Raw genomic sequence first — 19635 nt, 5'->3', positions numbered from 1 at the left:
GCTGCGCTGGGGTCCCAGCCTTGAAAGGAAGGTGCCTTGGGCTCTTAGGGGAATGAAGCCGGGACCTGGATTTATGGGGTGAGATTCCCTTCTGGAGAGCCTTATTAGGATGTAATCATCTTTTTTTCTTCTTCTTCTTCTTCTTCTTTTTTTTTTTTTTTTACCGTGGTTACTTAAAAAAAAATCCCTTTCACCCCCTACAAATCATTTTACAAATGATGGAATTGAAGATGCAGAGGGCTGTCACCGAGTGAGCTAGGCATAGACCCCCCAAATGCCTTGGTTCCCATTCTTTTGCTTTAAAGATACTTGCCGACTTATTTAAGGGTGAAATAATATGATATCTGGAGTTTGCTTCAGATAAGAGGGGTGGGAGATATAAATGAAACAGGATTGGGCATGAGTGATTGACTGTTGAGGCTGCGTGGTAGTTCTCATTACTATTCTTGGTACTTTTGTGCATGTTAGAAATTTTCCATAATAAAACTTAAAAAAAAAATCACTTCCTTCTTGATGTTTGGTCATCTCTGGAAGTTCCAGTAAGTACTTATTCAGTAACAGCTACAATATGCACAGCAAGTTTCCTGCTGTGGAGGGTTTGCCAGCCACTTACTGCCTCCTGATTTTTCCCTCCTCTGCTTTCTGTTCTTGTGTTTCATGTCCTGTATCCACCCCCTTTATTTTGCCCATTTTATTTGCTATAACAAAGAAATAATTATGAATAACTTCTGGAACGTTCACAGCATTGCAAGGGTTTTTAGGATTTATTCCTCATTAATTTAAACACTCTAAAATATTCCATTGCAACTCCTGATGAATCATATTTTACAAATTATGGAATTCAAGTCACAGAGGGCTGCCAGCCAGTGAGCTAGAAATAGACGCCAAATACCCTGGTTCCCTTTCCTTTGTTTTGTCTTTTATATTAGTTTGCTTCTCCAAAATTGGCTGCAGTACTTCCCCTTTAAAAGAGGAAAATATTCTGGTCCTCAGTGCTGATTTAAATTATTTTATTATGAAGTTACCTTAATACATATAAACCCAACACAATTATGCACACAACACTGTACTTACAGTTCTTACACAACTAAAACCAAAGTATATCACCAATTAGCTACATACACACTAAACGTGGATGATACTAACTGATATGGCATGGATTCTTTGAATCTGGTATGTATGCTTTTGTTAGATTCTATTAGGGCCTCCTCTAACTTCCTAGTCTAGATTAGTCCTCATGGTAGCTTCCCTAAATATGCCTGCTTCCACTTTCATGACCACATTTTCCACACAATTATAACCTCCATAGGTACAGAAACCTGCCCTTCCCAACCTGTTCCGTTCAACAATTTGCAATGTACCTGGCATATGAAGGATATTCAATATTTGTTGGCTGAATGAAAAGCTGTACATGATGCCAATATTTGGCCTCCCTACATGTGTTGTATGCCTCAGGTTGAATTTATGCGTATATGTATGTGTATCAGTGAGAGTGCTTTTTGCCGCAAGTAACAGGAGACCTAACTAAAATAGATTAAACAGTATTGGATTCATTATCTCACATGAAAAGAATTCCAGAGGTGGAACAGTTCCAAGGCTAGATAATTCAGTTGCTCAAGGATGTCCTCAAAAACTTGAGTACCTACCATCTTTCTACTCCACCAGACTCAGCTGTGACTCACAAGATAGCTGCAGCAGTTCCAGGTATTCTATGTAGATGACAGCTTTCCAAGAAGGAAAATAATTCTTACCTCAAGTGTCCCAGATGTGCCTTCAGCTGATTTCTTTGTCTCATTGGCATACCTGTCATGATAGTTAAGAGAATAGGCTCTAGAATCAGACTGCTGGTTCAGATCCTGTCTCTGCTGCTTTCTAGCTATGTGGCTTTAGGCAAGTTAGTCTTTCTGGGCTTCAGTTTAGTAACAGTACATACCTTCTTCATAGTTTTACTAGAGGCCCGGTGCACAAATTCGTGCACTGGGAGGGGGGGCGGGTGAGGGGGTTCCCTCAGCCTTGCTTGTGCCTGCTCGCAATCCAGGACCCCTTGGGGGATGTAGCAGTGTGCCAAGTGGCAGGCAGCCAGGGAGGAGCTGGCGCCGCTCCGCTCGTGCTCATCCCGGCCCTCTGCGCCTGCCGCTCGGTAGTGCTGCTGCGGAGTCGGGAGAGGCTCCCGCCACCACAGCTGCACTTGCCAGCCATGAGCCCAGCTTCTGGCTGAGCGGCGCTCCCCCTGTGGGAGCACACTGACCACCAGGGGGCAGCTCCTGTGTTGAGCGTCTGCCCCGTGGTGGTCAGTCTGCATTGTAGTGTCTGGTCGACTGGTCATTCCGGTCATTCTGGTCAGTCAGTCGTAACGGTTGCTTAGGCTTTTATATATATACTAGAGGCCCCGTTGCACGAAGAGATTCGTGCAATAGGCCTTCCCTTCCCCTGGCTGCTGCACCAGTTCCCTCCGGCACCCGGGGCCCCAGGCCTTCGTTCCGGCTAAAAGCCTTCAGTCTTCGCCGCTCTCGCTCCGCTGCTTCGCTCCTACGTATACAAATTAACCACCATCTTTGTTGGGTTAATTTGCATACTCTCCTGATTGGCTGGTGAGTGTAGCGGAGGGATGGTCAATTTACATGTTTGTCTATTATTAGGTAAGATATAGATGTTATTCTTGCTAAATGTTAAAAATGTGGCTTAGTATTTTGCAGACTAGATGTAAACAGGATGAATTTAACAGGAACTCAATAGGATAATGTAGCCAACTGCAAAGAAGAAATCAACATGTAATTGACTAAATAGTGTTTATAAGCAATGACTTAGCCTCCCTTCAGAGAAACAGAGCTTTGGATATGAATGGCTTGTCTCCTTTACTTGCACCAAGTAAATAAAACCACCCACAACAACCATATCTTGTTCTTGAATAAAGCACTGAAGAGGTGAACCCCTTGAGTTCGGTTGCTACCTTCTTGGGTAGATCTTACACACTGCAGAGAAACAATTATGAAATTGGAACTTAGAGGAAGGAGCCAAAGTCTTACTGGGGGTGTTAGTGTTGGGCTGCCACTTGAAGGCTCCATAGGAATTTGCCTTAAATAGGATTTCTAGGAGAGACATTTTCACCTAAAAGAAGTGGAAGAAAAGCATTATTAGCCGCTAAAAGGTGGCAAATAGCCTCCTAAACTGATTCTTCTGATAAAATAAAGATTGGAGGAGACATTTCCCCTATTCCTCTGGGGGCCACTTCCTACCAGGTAATTTCAGTGCATAATAACAGGGCACTTCATGTTGGTGCTAGGGCCTTTGTTGTCTTTTATAGAAGCAAGATACTTTTGGCAGGGACTTGCACACTACTGTGTGTTAACTGTTGTGTGTTAATGTCAAGATGTCATGTGTGGGTTCTGAGATAGTCTGATTTGATGAGTCCCAACATTAACATTTTAGAGAGAAAAAAACCTAGAAAAGATCTGTTCCAGTTTACTCACTTAACAGATTTTTTAAAGTTGCCGAGATTGCCAAGATCTTAAAACTGCCTTCTTCTTTAATAATACATTATTAAATCAAGTGTTCTGTGTGATGGTGCTCTCATATATCTTTGTAAAGCTCAATGGAAAGATTCATTTAGTGCTTCTGGATAGCAGGGAAGGAACACTGTTTCCTAGCTCTATCTAGCTCATGTGTTTCTTGTGTTTATATAGTCAAAGGTCAAAAGCTGACTAAGAACAGATGAGTCCTTTCCATTTGCATCATTTTTCAACTTTTCAAAGGACTTAAAATAAACTATCATTTTCCATTATTTACTTAAGGGATCTGTTTTGCAGAATCTGTAGCTCTTGGGAACCCCCCTGTAGTTCCTATGAAGTACACAATCTGAGTCTTACTCATCTGTCAACAGCTAAGAAATGCTAGTATTACTATGCATGATTTAAATCACCCAAGACAGAGAAGACAACTGAATTGGCCAGTAATATGTATGATTTTCACAAATATCTGTCATGAATACTCTTCCCTGAAATAGAGGAAATGATGGAGATGGAGATGGAGAGAGGAAGAAAGGGAGAAAGTGAGGGGAAGGGAGGGAGGGAGAGAGAGAGAGATTCAGAGAGAGAGAGAGAGAGAGAGATATTCAGAGAGAGAAATGAGAAGATGTATATCAGTTCTGAGGCCAATGATTAATTTCTCTGTATAAAAAAACTTTCTTTCCTAACCAGCATTTTCATCTGGGAAGGTGAGGGTGGTAAAGGAGGCCAAATATTTGGTGATGGAAGATGATTTGACTTTGGGTGGTGGTCACACAATGCAATATACAGATCATGTATCATAGAAATGTATACTTGAAATCTATATGATCCTATTAACCAATGCCACCCCAATAAATTTAATTTCAAAAAAGAGAATGTGTCATTATTACCTCAGATGAAATGCTGGTTAGGAAAGAAAGTTTTTTTATACAGAGAAATTAATCATTGGTTTCAGAACTGATATACATCTTCTCATTCCTCTCTCTCTCTCTCTCTCTCTCTCTCTCTCTCTCTCTCTCTCTTTCTGATAGTCTATACTTTAAAAAAAATTTAAAAGAAAAATCATGCCATCTTCAGTAACTTGGAAGAGGTTTAAATAAGGGACTCAAGTCTGTGATTCTGGCATTTCAATTCTAGTCTCAAGATAACTTGATTTCTGTTCTTACAGATTTCCTAGCTGGAAAATCTAGTTTTTCTACTTTTTAAGCAACTCACCCTTTTAGTTCTTACCCCGTATTCTTCCATCAAAGAAGAATAACAATACATATTGCAATTGCCCAACTAGACTACAGGTTCCTTGAGAGTAGGAAGAGTATTTCATTAGTGCTCTTCAGAGCCACTAGTCCATCCCTTTCATATGAGGAGAGGACTCACTAAATATGAATGATGAACTATATTCTCACAGTTAGTAAAAAGAGCAAAAAACACAGGAAAGACCTCTGAGTTTCCTGAAAGACCTGAGAATTCTGATGCATGTTCTGAAGATGGGGAGGGGGCTCTACAGCAATCCTAATAGGCTCTGATGTATAATTCATGAGCCAAATATAAGAAACTTTGGAAGACTTCCATAGGCAATATTCATATATATATATATATATATATATATATATATATATATATATATATATATAAATTTCAGAGAGGGAGAGAAAGACAGAAACATCAATGATGGGAGAGAATCATCGATTAGCTGCCTCCTGCGTGCCCCCTACTGGGGATCAAGCCCACAACCCAGGCATGTGCCCCTGATCGGAATCGAACCCCGGATCCTTCAGTCCTCAGGCTGACGCTCTAGCCACTGAGCTAAACCAGCTAGGGCTAGGCAATATTCTTTGTGACTGAATACTTCCTCCAGAGGCTTTCCAGAATCACTAAAACAGCAGCTTTAAATGCTGTTTTTACTGACTATATCAGATGCTATCTGTGCTCTGTCTGTAACTCCTAGGTATTTGTCCTAACAGCTTATGCCAGAGCAACCAACTGTAAACACCCACAACTCTCCACTTGAGGGCTTGAGCCCAAAGTGCAGGGTGCAGCCCTTAGCCAATGACCACGAGAATGGGAGGAAAAAAATCCCCAAGCTTCCTTGCCTTACTTCAGTGGGTTGACTCAGAGGTATGTTCTGTGCTGTCATCCATAGTTCCTCAGTGACACTGAACCCTAGGTACTCACAGGGGAAACCCGCTCAACATTTCCTTGGGTCACCCCCAAAATAAACTTCTTGGCCTCAAATCTTTGTCTGAAAGCTGGCTTCTGGGGAAACCCAGCTTATGACACCGGTGAACAAATAAACAAAGATAAGAGGCTTCAGTCAGAGTCTTGTTGAAATAGTTCCGCTGAGGCTGTCCTGCTCAGGGCCTCAGGGGAGAACTATACAGCTTGTTGAAGTGGGATCCAATGGAGAAGGCTGGGGAGGGGGGCAGGACTGGTAGGTGGACTTGATCACTGGGGTGGGGTGAACACTGGAGACTCCGCTCCAGCTGCTGGTGGAGAGAAAATTAGGTTCCATGGCAGTAGGCAAAGGGTGTGGAACAAGAGATGTGGTTTCTGCCAGCAGTCAGCTTCCAAATTCTGGCCTGCATGAGTCTACCACCCTACCCGAGAAGGGACATGATCACTGCGGGGTCGGGTTGTGTTTGGATAGCCAGGCAGCCAGGCAGTGAGAGGGACCGGTGCCAACACAGAGTCAGGTGTGGGTGCTCAGTCAGGGTCAGAGGGAGCCTTCCATGTGTGGAGGACGAGCTGCGGGACAAAGCCGGGCGGCAGTCCTAGAGACTCTGGTACTGACCATGTAGCAACACATGAACTCTGGCAACAGGGCCAAAAAGAAGTGAGTCTAAGACTGGGCTATGGAGATAGTAATGAAGAGCTTTGAAATCTAAGAAGCTAGCTTCCTAACTTCCCAAAAGGGTGATTTTGGGTGTGTAGTGTAGCGTTTCTGAGCTCAGTCTCCTCATCAGTAGAATGGGGATACAGTGGAAGCTCGGTTCTCAAACTTAATTTTGTTCCAGAAGGCTGTTGGGGAAGCATGTGTTAAAAAACGGAATCATTTTTTCCCCATCAGAAATAATGTAAATTAAATTAGTTTGTTCCAGACCCCCAATGGATTCCGTTTTAACCTTTCTTATAATGTACTGTTTAATCTATAAACAAACACTTCTTTTATTAAGTTAATTGAACCGCCCCCTGCTAGCCTCAAACGAATCACTTTCAGCACTCAGTGCAGGGGTATCTTTCAGGAGGTCAGTCTGTGGCATCTTCGCTTTCCCACCTGTCACTGCCTCTGAAATGCTGTCACAGGCTAACTGCTTTTCGTTTATCTAAATCAACAACTCTTTTTCTACCTCTTCAATGGCCTGTGATCAATGTTTCTTTCACACCCTTAGCAACATTAGCACTCCTGATGGCCTCTTTATGTTTTAAAATTGTGCTAATCATCCATTTCACCAACAACAAAAGCAAAAAATATTCATAGCACAGGTTTAGCGGTAAATCAACTTGCATTCTCTCCTTTGTGTCCCGAGGAGAGATGCATCAGCATGAAATAGTTGTCAGGTCAAGAACCGAAGTTTTGTTCAATGATTGAGACATTTTTTCTCCCTTTGAACAACTTGGTCAAAAACCGAATTGTTTGAGATGGGAGACATTCGAGAACTGAGGTTTGATTGTAATGGTTCTTCCCTCACAAAAGTTGTAGAAGGATTTTAATGGTAGCATGTAAAGTAGGAGTACAAGGTGAGTGTATTTCTTGTATGACAGAGGAAGCCAGGGCAGCCTGCAGAGGCCACGCTTTCCGCTGGAACTAGAGCTTGCTTTGGATACAGAAAAAAGGTAATAGTGTTCAAAGAAACATGAGTGATCAAAGAACCCTATCGTATCAACCACTTTTGCTGAAAAATGATGCATTCCAGGCAGAGGAGAGAACGTTCCAGGCAGAGGAAAGCAGTGTGACTGAGGTCATGACTGGGTTATTAAACAGGCTGGCACATCCTGAGAACAATTCTGTGTGTGTGTGTGTGTGTGTGTGTGTGTGTGTGTGTGTGTGTAAAGAGGAGGGAAGGAGGGAAGAAAGGCTGTCGAGGTCCTCAGGTGTCAGACCTTGTATTCCCTATTAGAGACTCAGCACTACATCCAGGTGGTGAGTTAGAGAAGTTCAGATGCTTCCTACCTCAGTTCTGATTGGTCCCAGAGACTGGTCGAGCTTAAGGGTGGCAATGAGGACCAGACTGTGCTCCAGCAATGGGGACGGGAAGGCTGGAAAAGCAAGGGGCCAGGAAAGACTCAACCAGATTTCAGTCCTGAGATACTAAATCTGCCCAGACCCACGCATCTGGGGCCATAATGATCTTCCAGGACAGGGTGGCAGGCACAGCGTTGAACTCCCGGTAAGGCTCAGGGACTAGCCAACTGAAAGGGACACTGGCCGGTATGCCAGATGGGTGTCAGCACCTGCTGATCACCGGCCTTGTCTCCAGGGCCTGTCAAAAACACGGAGTGCATATCTGTGAGTGCCCCAGGTATCATTAATACACAGCACTGGTGGAATTTCAATTTCCAAGACACATCAGGCTAAATTTGTTTTAATTAGGCCTGTTAAAATGGAGAGGAGGTTACAAAAAACATAGGAGTCTTCTGAGAAAGGTAGCTATTTCAATCATAACACTTGTGATGCTCGTATCAAACGTCCAACAGTTTATCCTTATACTGACCTAGAAATCTAGAGGGGGAAAATATCAAGCTATACTTTTCTCAAAAGAAAATTGCTTACCTGCCGTGGCCGGTGGCTGTATTGGTTGGAGTGTGTGCACCAGAAGGTGGCAGGTTTGGTTCCCAGTGAGGGTACATGCCCAGGTTGTGAATTCAGTCCTGGTTGGGGTGCATGTGGGAGGCAACCGATCTCTCTCTCTCTCTCTCCCTCCCTCATCAATAATAAAATAAAAAAGCTAGGCTGAGATACAGCAAGGAATATTGACGACTTTAAAGAAAACTGCTTGCCTTATCTTTGAGTTGAGAGATAATTTTTTAAAGATGCAGATTTCCCAATAATCTTTTAGAATATTGACAAGTAAAAATAGTCACTAACAGCTATAAATCAACACAGAGCTTGACTTCCTTCAGCAAAGCAGGGGGAAGATTTGTCATCCCACCAGCCCCACCTCTGCCCAAGCAGTGTCCAGTGAGGTCCCAGAGGAGTGGCTGTGCTCTTGTTTTGGTCTCTTGACCTTCTAAGCGCGCCGAGGTCTTGCATGGTAAAAACCAAAGATGCGATCGCTCCTGTCGCTGCTACTGGGTCCAGCTGTAATCACCCAAGCTGGCCAGAAAGGTCCCCAAGTAACATCGGGGAAGAACAAATGTTTATTTTTAAGTAAATTACCCTTTTTTTGATTTAATAAAAAAGCTTTGATAAAGTTTCGTTTTAAACCATATGCAAATACAGTAATCTCTGAAGGATTTGGAAAAGATTTTTTTTCTATTTCCAGTTTTTTTTTTAACGTCGCCACAGACATGCTTAGAATAAGGCTGATTGTAAGAGCCTCCAAAAGTTCAGCACAAAGGATAAGGTTAAGCAGAGCAACGTGCACTGATGAAGAGTCTGAAGCAGAAACGCCCTCTTTCTCCATAATGTGTGTTCCTCATGCTGAGAGAGCCTGGTGTGCTTTGGCTGCGTACAGATGTTTAAAGGCAGGTGTTGTTGTTGTTTTCAGAGGAGAGATATTCTCAGATTGACTTAACCAACCCCATATTTAATCTGAGTTTTCCTTCAAAATGCTTTCAATTTCTTTTTTCAGTATAATCTTCTTCAGGCTGAGAGCTGTTTTTCCCTCCAGCCATGGGATTCTGTTTCAGAACGTCTTATTAGTACCTTGTAGTGTCTATGAGTGAGGTGGGTCACAGTGGGCGCTCTTAGGGGGACACCACCAACTTCTTGTGGGCATCCAGTTGTGTTTTATCCATGTCATGATTATGAATAGAAATTGAGGCTGGAGCACTGCTCTGTCCTATGAGTGCTAGATTGCAGTCCCACCCAAGGGCCCTGCAGGTCTTCCTCCTGCAGACCAGGTGCTCTGTGACTCTGGTCTGCTGGTTGCATCTGTGACCAGTGGAAACGAGAGTCCGAGTATATTACTTTTGTATTTTGCAATATGCTTTGTGTGTGTTTTAGTAACAGTAATATAATATTCAGAAAAAATTGAGGTCCGTTCTGTTCCTCTTCTCAATTGCCTTCTCTATTTTTCTCCCAGGAGATAACTCTTATAGTATCTTTAGGTAAATGATTCTATTTATTATATGAAAATATAATAAATAGAATCTATTCTATTTATTATATAATTTAAAAAATTAAATAATTTAATTTAAATATGCATCTATTCTGCATATTTTCAATAGATAGTGTTTTTTAAATTTAAAATAATTTGTATCATACTGTTTAAATATTTCTGCAATCTGTTTTTTCCCTCCTAATGGTATGTTTTTGTGATCTATATTAATAATGTTAATTTACATAGAGACTTAGTTCATTTTTTAAAACTGCTCTTTTAATGACCTTGGGGATATAATGTCCTTTATTTTTCATCCCCCCTCTAATGGATTTTAGATTGTTCCCCACTTTGTGTAGCTGTCTCCTGTGCACATATTTGCGAGCTTCTCCAGAAGAGGACTTTCAAGGTCATGAGGAACATAAATTTTTAGTTTTATTGTATTGTGCATTGATATCAAAATAGTTGCATTTATTTTCACTCCATACAAGTTCATATTTTCTGCATCTATTCTGCATATTTTCAGGTTAAGCATTTTGTAGATAATCAGAGGGACATAAGGTGGTATCTACTTTAATTTGTACTCCTCTAAGTATAGTGAAGAGCATATTTTTGTGAATTTTGTTTCCCTTTTCTCTTCATATTTTTGCCCATTTTTTAAAAAAGTTGGGGCTTTGTTTTATTGCTTAGTAATATTAACTCTTATAGTTTAGATACTTAATACATATTACAAATATCTTCTCATCTGTGGCTTGTTTTTAAATCAACATTTAAAGTTAAGCATTAATTTTGGTGTCATTTAAAATTTATAAGCAGCCCTAGCCTGTTTGGCCCAGGAGATGGAGCATCGGCCTGCAGACTGAAGGGTCCCGGGTTTAATTCCAGTCAAGGGCACATGCCTGGGTTGCAGGGTCGATCCCCATCAGGGGGCAGCCAATCAATGGTTCTCTCTCATCATTGATGTTTCTATCTCTCTCTTCCACTCTGAAATCAATAAAACATTTTTTTAAATTATAAGCAAATTTATAAACCTTGCCATTTATATGGCATGCACTTTCTGCCTTGTTTTAAGAAATTCTGCTGAACTCAAGGTCATGAAGATAATCTGTATATTTCCTTCTATTAGTAAAAGTTTGCTTCATATATTTTGGGCCTTATCCTTTCTATTACATTTGTAAAGAGAGTATTAGGTAAAGATCTCATTTTATTTACTTACATATAGGAAACCATTTTTTTCAATACTGTAAATTTTACAATGGAAATAACTTTCTGATTATATAAATAATTCATAATCATTATTAAAATTCAAGCAATTATTTAAAATATGAAGAAATATATTTAAAGTCACCTGAAACCCTACTGCTCTTAGATAGTCACCACTGATGTATTTTTTAAAATATATTTTTATTATTTTTTATTTGTAAGGCTTTTTAAAAAAATCCTCACCCAAGGATTTTTTTCCATTGATTTTTAGAGAGAATGGAAGAGAGAGGGAAAGACAGAAAGAAATATCAGTCTGAGAGAAACATCAATTGCTTGCCTCCTGCATGCGCCCTGACCAGGGCTGGGGTCAGGGAGGAGCCTGCAATTGAGGTATGTGCCCTTGACCGAAATCGAACCCGTGATCCTTTGGTCCACAGGCCGATGCTCTATCCGCTGAGCCAAACTGGCTAGGGCTAAATATATTTTTCTTAATTTCAGAGAGGAAGGGAGAGGGAGAGAGAGATAGAAACATCAATGATAAGGGAGAATCATTGATCAGTTGCCTCCTGCATGCCCCACACTGGGGGTTGAGCCCACAACCTGGGCATGTGCCCTGACTGGGAATTGAACCGTGACTTCCTGGTTCATAGGTTGACACTCAACCACTGAGCCGTGCCTGCTGGGCACCACTGATATTTTTAACATCATTTATTGATAGTCTGTCCTTTCCCCACTTGTTTATAATATCATCTCTTTAATACAAGGAGAGGACTTTTCTAGCATTCAGACAAACTTAGAGAATTAATATTAAATCTGGACATAATTTATAGAATTTGAAGCATCAGCTTAAAGGATTTTCAAGATAGAGTACATCATGTGACTGCCTGATTTCATCCAGCAGTAATGAATAAGCAAATAGAATAAAATGGAGCATTATGTGAGAAGTAAGGATCCCCCAGGAATGGCAGTTCTCCTATGATTTGGGAAATATGAAAACTAGGAACTGCAAGCTTATGAGACTGAGGCACGGCTCTCTCAGGTTCACATCCAGCATGCCAGGTTCATCTTGCAAATGTTTTCAAATGAAGACAATTAGTATTTCCTCTTGAATTTTGGCACAGAAGCGTGCAAGGAAAAACAGAACCAATTCCTAGAAAAGCATTGTCTAACTTCAATAGAACATGAATACAGTAGTCCTTCTCATCCTCAGTTTAGCTTCCTGTGGTTTGTTGCTCAGAGAGAACTGTGGTTTGAAAATAAATGGAAAATTCCACAATTCATAAGCTTAAATTATGTGCCATTCTGAGTATTGTGATAAAATTGTGCGAGTCTCAGGCAGGCCAGGACGTGACTCATCCCAACATCCTTCATCTCCATGCTGTGTACACTCCTCCCTGTTATTCACTTAGTAGCCAACTTGATTATCAGATGGACTGTAGCTATATCACAGAGCTTATGTTCAAGGAACCCTTATTTTACTTAGTAATGGTTCAAAGTGCAAGAGTAGTGAAGCTGACAATGCCAGAGAGGCTGTAAAATACTTCCTTTAAGTGGAAAGGTGAGTACAGTACAATAAAATGTTTTGAGAGACAGACAACATTCATATAACTTTTATTATTGTATGGTCATGATGGTTCTATTTTATTATTAGTTATTCTTGTCAATTTCTTATTGTGCTTAATTTATAAATGATACGTTAGCATAAATATGTACATGTAGGAAAAAACACTTTACACAGGGTTCGGTACTATCTGTGGTTTCATGCATCCACGGGGGGTTTTGGAACATCTCCTCTGTGGATAAGGGGAGACTCCTGTACCTATATCACTCTATTTTTGAGGTTCATTTATCATATTTTATACCACCGAGAAATAGGTGATCATATCTCTCCTCTGTACACACTAATGCTCTCCCTTCATTATCTTAATACTGGCTGTTCTTCACGAAATTCGTATATAAATTCCTCCCTGGGTACATTCAGTATACATTTGATTTGTGAATTAAAAATATCATTGATTACACACATAGACCATGTTTATCAACATACAGGATAAAAAGACTCCTGTTTTCTGCCCTTACCTGATGTGAAATGAACACTGATGAAGTTACTCAGCTTTTATGTAGACATTCTAACGAAACATAGGGCAGGGGTTTTTACAAAAGTATTCAGTCATTACTCATTTCTGTTCCAAGGTCGTTTAAAATGTACTAAACGATAAGAACATTCAGTGTAGAGTTCAGTTATAAGTTGCAGCACTATAGGAAGAGATTTGGAAGAGCTACATAAGGATTAAGTCCCTGATCCCAAATATAACCACATTAGGGAGTTTAAAAAATAAGTTACTTCCCTTATGATTTTGCCTTGTCTCAGTTCTCATCTTCCCCTTTTGCCACAATCTAAAACCAAGTTGACAGAAAACAACAACCGGCTGTTAGTGGGACCGTGTTCCTAGTCGCCTTATGAGTTTGTGTAGACCCAGGTGAATCAGAATAACTCCTTTTCAAGGCACGTGCAATTTAGTCAGACCCTGGCATGCCCAGGTTCTCCCTGACCATGGGGTACTTTACTACTCAGGGAGCACTTACTGCTCAATTCAGAATTAACCCCGGCTGCTAAACTGCCCCACTTGCCTAACCCTGCAGATTTGGGAAGCTGTTTCCTTTGAGGACAGTCCTCAAGAGAAAAGAGGAAATTGCCTGTATGTGTGTTTCTGAGACAACTTCGAGGGGTTTTTAGCGGGCAAAAAATTTCCAGTATGTGGTTTTTTTGTTTCATCTGAAAGACACTGTGGTTTTCAACTAGCTTGGTGCAGTTACTACAGTCATTTTACCTGACCTCTTTTTTTTAAAACAGGCTTAAGGCAAGGCTGAGCTCAAATTTTCATGAAAGCCACTCTGCCATCTAAGCAGAACTAACACTGTTAGAAGAGCATGCAAATTGTAATTTCAAAAAGTCCGTAAGCCAGCAGTTTCTTTTAACCACAGTGGCTTCTTCCTCCTGCTCATTCTGCTGAAACAGCAGCATTGGTGTACACTGCGAGGCTTTAGCTTTCTGCTCTAATTTGCTGTTCTTCTGATGAGAATTGTGCATTTGGGAACGTTTTGTTTCGTGTTAAGCATTGTACATCCAGCTGGATTTTAAGTTTCTAAAGCTCTGAACCCTCCTTTCTTTTTTTTCCTTTTTTTTAACCCCTCCTTTCTTTACCCATCTTTTCTCTTCCATAGGATTCAATATGGCATTCTATTGTGGGTGCTTGATTACTGTATGTTGAATGAATGTGTGGTTGAATAAATGACTGACTGAACAAATATTTACAGTTCCATTTCCCAAACTAAACAGTGCAAACTGGATGGGATCCATTTCACTCTGAGAGGAGGGTCTGCAGCAATGCACAAACAGAAAGATGAGAATTAGAACCCAACAGAAGGAGACAGGAGGTCGAGTTCACAGTCCCATAGTGGTTTAGATTAGATTATGTGGATGAATGCATGCAGCAGGGTATATATGTATGTATGTATATGTATACACAATATGTATTATAGCCCTAACCAGTTTGGCTCAGTGGATAGAGCATCGGCCTATGGACTGAAGGGTCCCAGGTTTGATTTCGGTCAAGGGCATGTACCTTGGTTGCAGGCACATCCCCAGTGGGGGGGGGGGGTGTAGGAGGCAGCTGATTGATGTTTCTCTCTCATCGATGTTTCTAACTCTCTATCCCACTCCCTTCCCCTCTGTAAAAAATTAATAAAATATATTTAAAAATATGTATTATATATTCAATTACCTAGTTATGCAATTATTTATATATTTCTATGTATTATATAATATGCACATGTATGATATGTATTAGGTATATGCATGTGTATATATGTGTGTTTTTGTGTATTTCTATGTGTGTGTGCATATATCTTTTAAAATTTGCATGAAAGTTACTCTTTTTTTTTAATCCTCACCCAAGGACATACTTAGAGAAAGGAAGGGAGAGAAAGAGAGAGAAACATTGATCAGCTACTCCCCCACCTCAACTCCCACCCTTCAAGTGAGGCCCCCCCTCCAACCTTTTGGTGCATAGAATGAAGCTCAACTAAATCACTCTGGCCAGGCTGCACCAAAGTTACTCTTAAGAGAACTATCTTTGTTTAGAATAATACCTTGATTATCCACTTGTAGATGGAAAGTAAGGCCCTGGGCCAGGGATAGAAAATACAAGGAAGTAAAGTCATAGCTAAATCAATCTGAACCTAAACGTCAACAGGAGTTTGGGAATGGGGGCACAACAGTCAAGAGAGTAGAAGGGAGAGAGATTAAAGAGAGAAATGGGATTCCAAAAGGCTCTGCTTGGGAAAGCTGTTGGGGGAAATCAAAGCAGAGGCTGAATTCTATGTCTGGGTTGGCCAGAACAGAACAAAAGTCAGAAGTAGGAGTGGACCCCAAGAGGGATGTGAGTTCAGCAAGACCAGAATTTTGGAACCAGAAGTAAAGACAAGTCTGTAAATTCTCAACAATTAATAAGCAAATCTGGGGAGATTGGGGAAAAGGCTCAAGCAAATTTTAATTGAATCTTAAAAGGTGCTGCTACCTCAACTATGCCTCTGGGTTCCTTAAAACCAGGCTTAGGATTGAGAAACCCTCTCATTCACAAATCACTCTCATGTATGATCTTCTTAAATCCCAGAGTTACAAAACAAACAAAGCAAGAAAATAAACAACTGACCCATAACCTCTTTCAGGGGTTAATAATAGACATTTGAACTGGGGAGACCAAGTTAGAAACTTTAGTCCTGATTCCGCTGCCAAATCTGAGCAGGTGCAACACTCTGCACAGAAGGTCCCTGATTCAGGCCTGTGTCCTCCAGGCCTCACCTTAGCACTGTGGGGAGAGAGAGCACCCGTGGGGCAAACTGAAAATACATCAGGTTAGGCGAAATGTTCACGGCCTGCTATGAACCCCAGGGCTATATTAGTTAATATATGAAAACACCAATTAATTTTGTCCTTGTAGGATACAGATGGTTATTGTTCCGGTTTTACAAATAAGAGGACGGTGGGTGGCATAAGCTTGCTCAGCACCAGCAGAGCCGTATTCTGCTGGAGGAATTATGATTTCCCGAGTTGGGGTGGGTTCACTGGACACCATTGTCCTTCTCTACAAAGAGTTTATTGTAAAATGTGTACAATAGCACTTTTAGGAAGAGTTCAATGTCTATTTCTATCTGGGTGAAAATGTGGGTGAATCTGTATGAGTGGTGGTAGAGTCCGCTGGCAGAAGGAAGAAGGAATTAACACTTGCTGTGCTTTTTTGTTTGTTTGTTTTATTAATAATCGTCACCCGAGGATATTTTTCCATTGATTTTTAGAGTGGAAGGGCGTGGCGGGGAGTGGGGAGGAGGACATTGATGTGAGAGAGACACATCAGTTGGTTGCCTCCCGCACATCCCAGTACAGGGCTGGGGATCGAGCCTGCAACGGAGGTACCTGCCCTTGACCGGAATCAAACCCTGGACCCTTCAGTCCCTTGGCCGAAGCTGTATCCACTGAGCCAAATGGTTAAGGCTGCTGATTTTTGTGTGTGTGTGTGTTTTGTGTGTGTGTGTGTGTGTGTGTGTGTGTGTGTGTTTTAAATATTTTTATTGATTTCAGAGAGGAAAGGAGAGGGAGAGATAGAAACATCAGTGATGAGAGAGAATCATCGATCGGCTCATCAAAACTGCTGATGTCATTTTTTAGAAACATAAAGATTCCATATATTCTCTACTTATCAATGGCAATCTCATCAAAACTGCTGATGTCATTTTTTAGAAACATAAAGATTCCATATATTCCCTACTTATCAATGGCTTACCACTGTTGTTAGGATAAAATCCAAAATTCTTAATATGGACAACAAGGTCCCAATGCTGGGGCCCCTGCCTGCCTCTCTGTCCCCAGCTTCTACCACCTCCCTTTGCTCACTCTACTGGGGCCACAGGAGCTCCTGTTCCTCCAACAAGTAAAGCATTTTCCTACCTCAGGGCCTTTGTATAGCACAGTCCTTCTTGGAACATTTCCTCCAATCTTCCCTGGTAAATCCGGACTCACTCAGCTTAAATAATGCTTCTTGAGAGAAACTTCCTGACGCACCCCTCCCTCTAAACTATGCCTGACTCTGTAATTGACGCTCATATAGCCTTTACATTTGTCTTACAGTGGAATTAGTGATTATATGTTTGTCTGTGTGCTGATTTTGTCAGTGTCTGTGTACCCTGCTAGACTTCAGACTCCATGTGGGCTGGGAGCCTGTCTGCGCTCACCTCCGTGCATGCAGCACCTGATACAAGTCCCTGGCACTCAACATGCTTATCAGTTGAATGAACACATGCTCTATACCTCAGGGAGTTGCAGTTTGAAAGGTGATGATGGACAATGTCACAAATCAATATGACATCAAGATTCAGCATCATTAGGACCTATACAGTCTACCCCACAGGTGTCGGGAAGGGCCCATTCACCACTGGGTGTGAGCATGATGGGGACACACAGCCTGTTCTGAGTCATTCCTGTGCCTCCCCTGGCTCACTCCCCACGTAGGTGAAGATAAAGCAAGGAGCATCCAATACTTTAAATATCTGCTAAAAAGACTTCCTCATCCATGTGTAGGGAACATTTGTGGGCTCAGTTTTCAAGCACACAAAAATGAAAAACAAATAGCCTGAACTCAGAATCATGGGGCCCTAACCTGTTTGGCTCAGTGGATAGAGCGTCAGCCTGAGGATTCAAGGGTCCCAGGTTCGATTCCGGTCAAGGGAGTGTGCAGGAGGCAGCTGATCGATGTTTCTAACTCTCTATCCTTCTCCCTTCCTCTCTGTAAAAAATCAATATAATATATTTTTTAAAAAAGAATCATGGGGTTTGTCCTTCCCTGGCTCTGGAACTCATTAGATGTATGACCTTATGTAGAAATTATTTTTCTTAGAACCTTGATATGCCCGCCCCCCCATATGTCATACACCTATTACAAGTATAAAATGAGCTAATGTAAGCGGGTTACTATGCAGCTTGAAGCATGGTAAAATATTCAATATACTGATTTTTCTGTTTTTAACAACTAGAAGTGCTACTACCAATTGTCTTACTAGTTGTTTTGCAATAATGATAATGAACAACTTAATATTCTTTCCACTTTAAGAAGGAGAGTTAATTATTGATAAGAATACAGTGGAAATGACCTAAATTAAGAAATATTATTTCTAAAACCAGCAATTCACAGCCAAAGTTAATATACACAGCACTTAAATTGTGTGAGCATTCAACTGATCTGTTAATAATAACTTTCCAAATGATGCCATAATAAAGTTAATGATGCCATAATAAAGTTCATGTTTTCCCTCATCATTACATATTATTTTTATAACAAAACATCTTTATTTTCCTCTTTGTAAAAGTAATATGGACTTACAAAAATTCAAATTATATACAAGTAGCAAGAGACAATCATTCATAAATATATTTTCTTTGCCTATGTTAAAAAATTATTCAAATAAGTGAGACTTGCAAGTAAGTCTTATGAACAGGCATCATTTGATGAAAATTTAAAAAGTTTCTCACACATATGATTATTTCAAAAGACTCTTTCCATATTGCAAAAAGCATACATTTTTGTTTATGATACATTTTCAACTTACAGTTACAGTGGGGCCTTGACTTACGAGTGTCCCGACTAACGAGTTTTTTGAGATACCAGCTGTCTCTCGGCCGATTTTTTGCATTGAGTTGATAGAGTAATTTGAGTTAACGAGCTCCTTAACGAGCTCGGTCTCGGAACGAATTAAACTCGTAAGTCAAGGCCCCACTGTATTAGTTCTTTCAGGGGAAATGGCTTGCCCATGTGTATTTGAGAATACCATTACCATTTTTTTCAGTTAAACGATAAGAACTAAAATGTCCATTAAATATTTCTGGCAACTTTACGATATGTAGAATAATTTAGAGAGATAGACATTGTTAACAATGGGAAATGACACAGTGACCCATAATGTTTCTTAAATGTTACATGGAAGAGGCAAGAAATAAAAGCTTAATGGCATATGGTAAATTTTCAGATTATTAATAAATGCAGACATTATGATGGCTTTGACTTTACACAGCAGCAGTTCATCAATACTGCCACAGGAAATAGCCAAGAATATTACTAATTGTAAATGGCAGTCTGTCAGCAAGAATAAAGCTAAAATCCTGGGATGGGTCAAGGAGAGGCAGGAACATGCCAGGAGCAGTGGGTAAACTTTCAGGCTAAATTCACGTGAATTCTTGGGTTTAGAAATTCTGTAGCATAGATCAACCTACCAGTCAGAAAATATGGCTAAGGAAGGAGCTACATACTCCTGTTCTATGTCGCCATCTAGTGGACAATGATATCCATGCTCTTCTGTGCATTTGCTTCAGAGAGACTTGCCCTAGTTAGCAAGTGAGCTGATGAATACTATTTGAGACTCGGAAGATGAATTAATCTTTGAGTTTCAGTTTTCTTTGGACTTTAAAATGTCTACTTAGTGAAGCCAATCTGGTATTTCATCATCTTTAATCAGCCTGTAGGGACAAAAAAGCAGCATTTATAAAAGCGGCATCTCTTCCTCGGTTCAAGAATTAAGAATGCATGAGGATGTTAATATTTCCATCAATAATTCATTTT

The sequence above is a fragment of the Myotis lucifugus genome, unplaced genomic scaffold, assembly GCF_000147115.1.
Source record: "Myotis lucifugus unplaced genomic scaffold, Myoluc2.0 scaffold_58, whole genome shotgun sequence".
In the NCBI taxonomy this organism is placed as follows: domain Eukaryota; kingdom Metazoa; phylum Chordata; class Mammalia; order Chiroptera; family Vespertilionidae; genus Myotis; species Myotis lucifugus.
The sequence above is the reverse complement of the archived record's forward strand: the minus strand, read 5'-3'. Positions refer to the sequence as shown.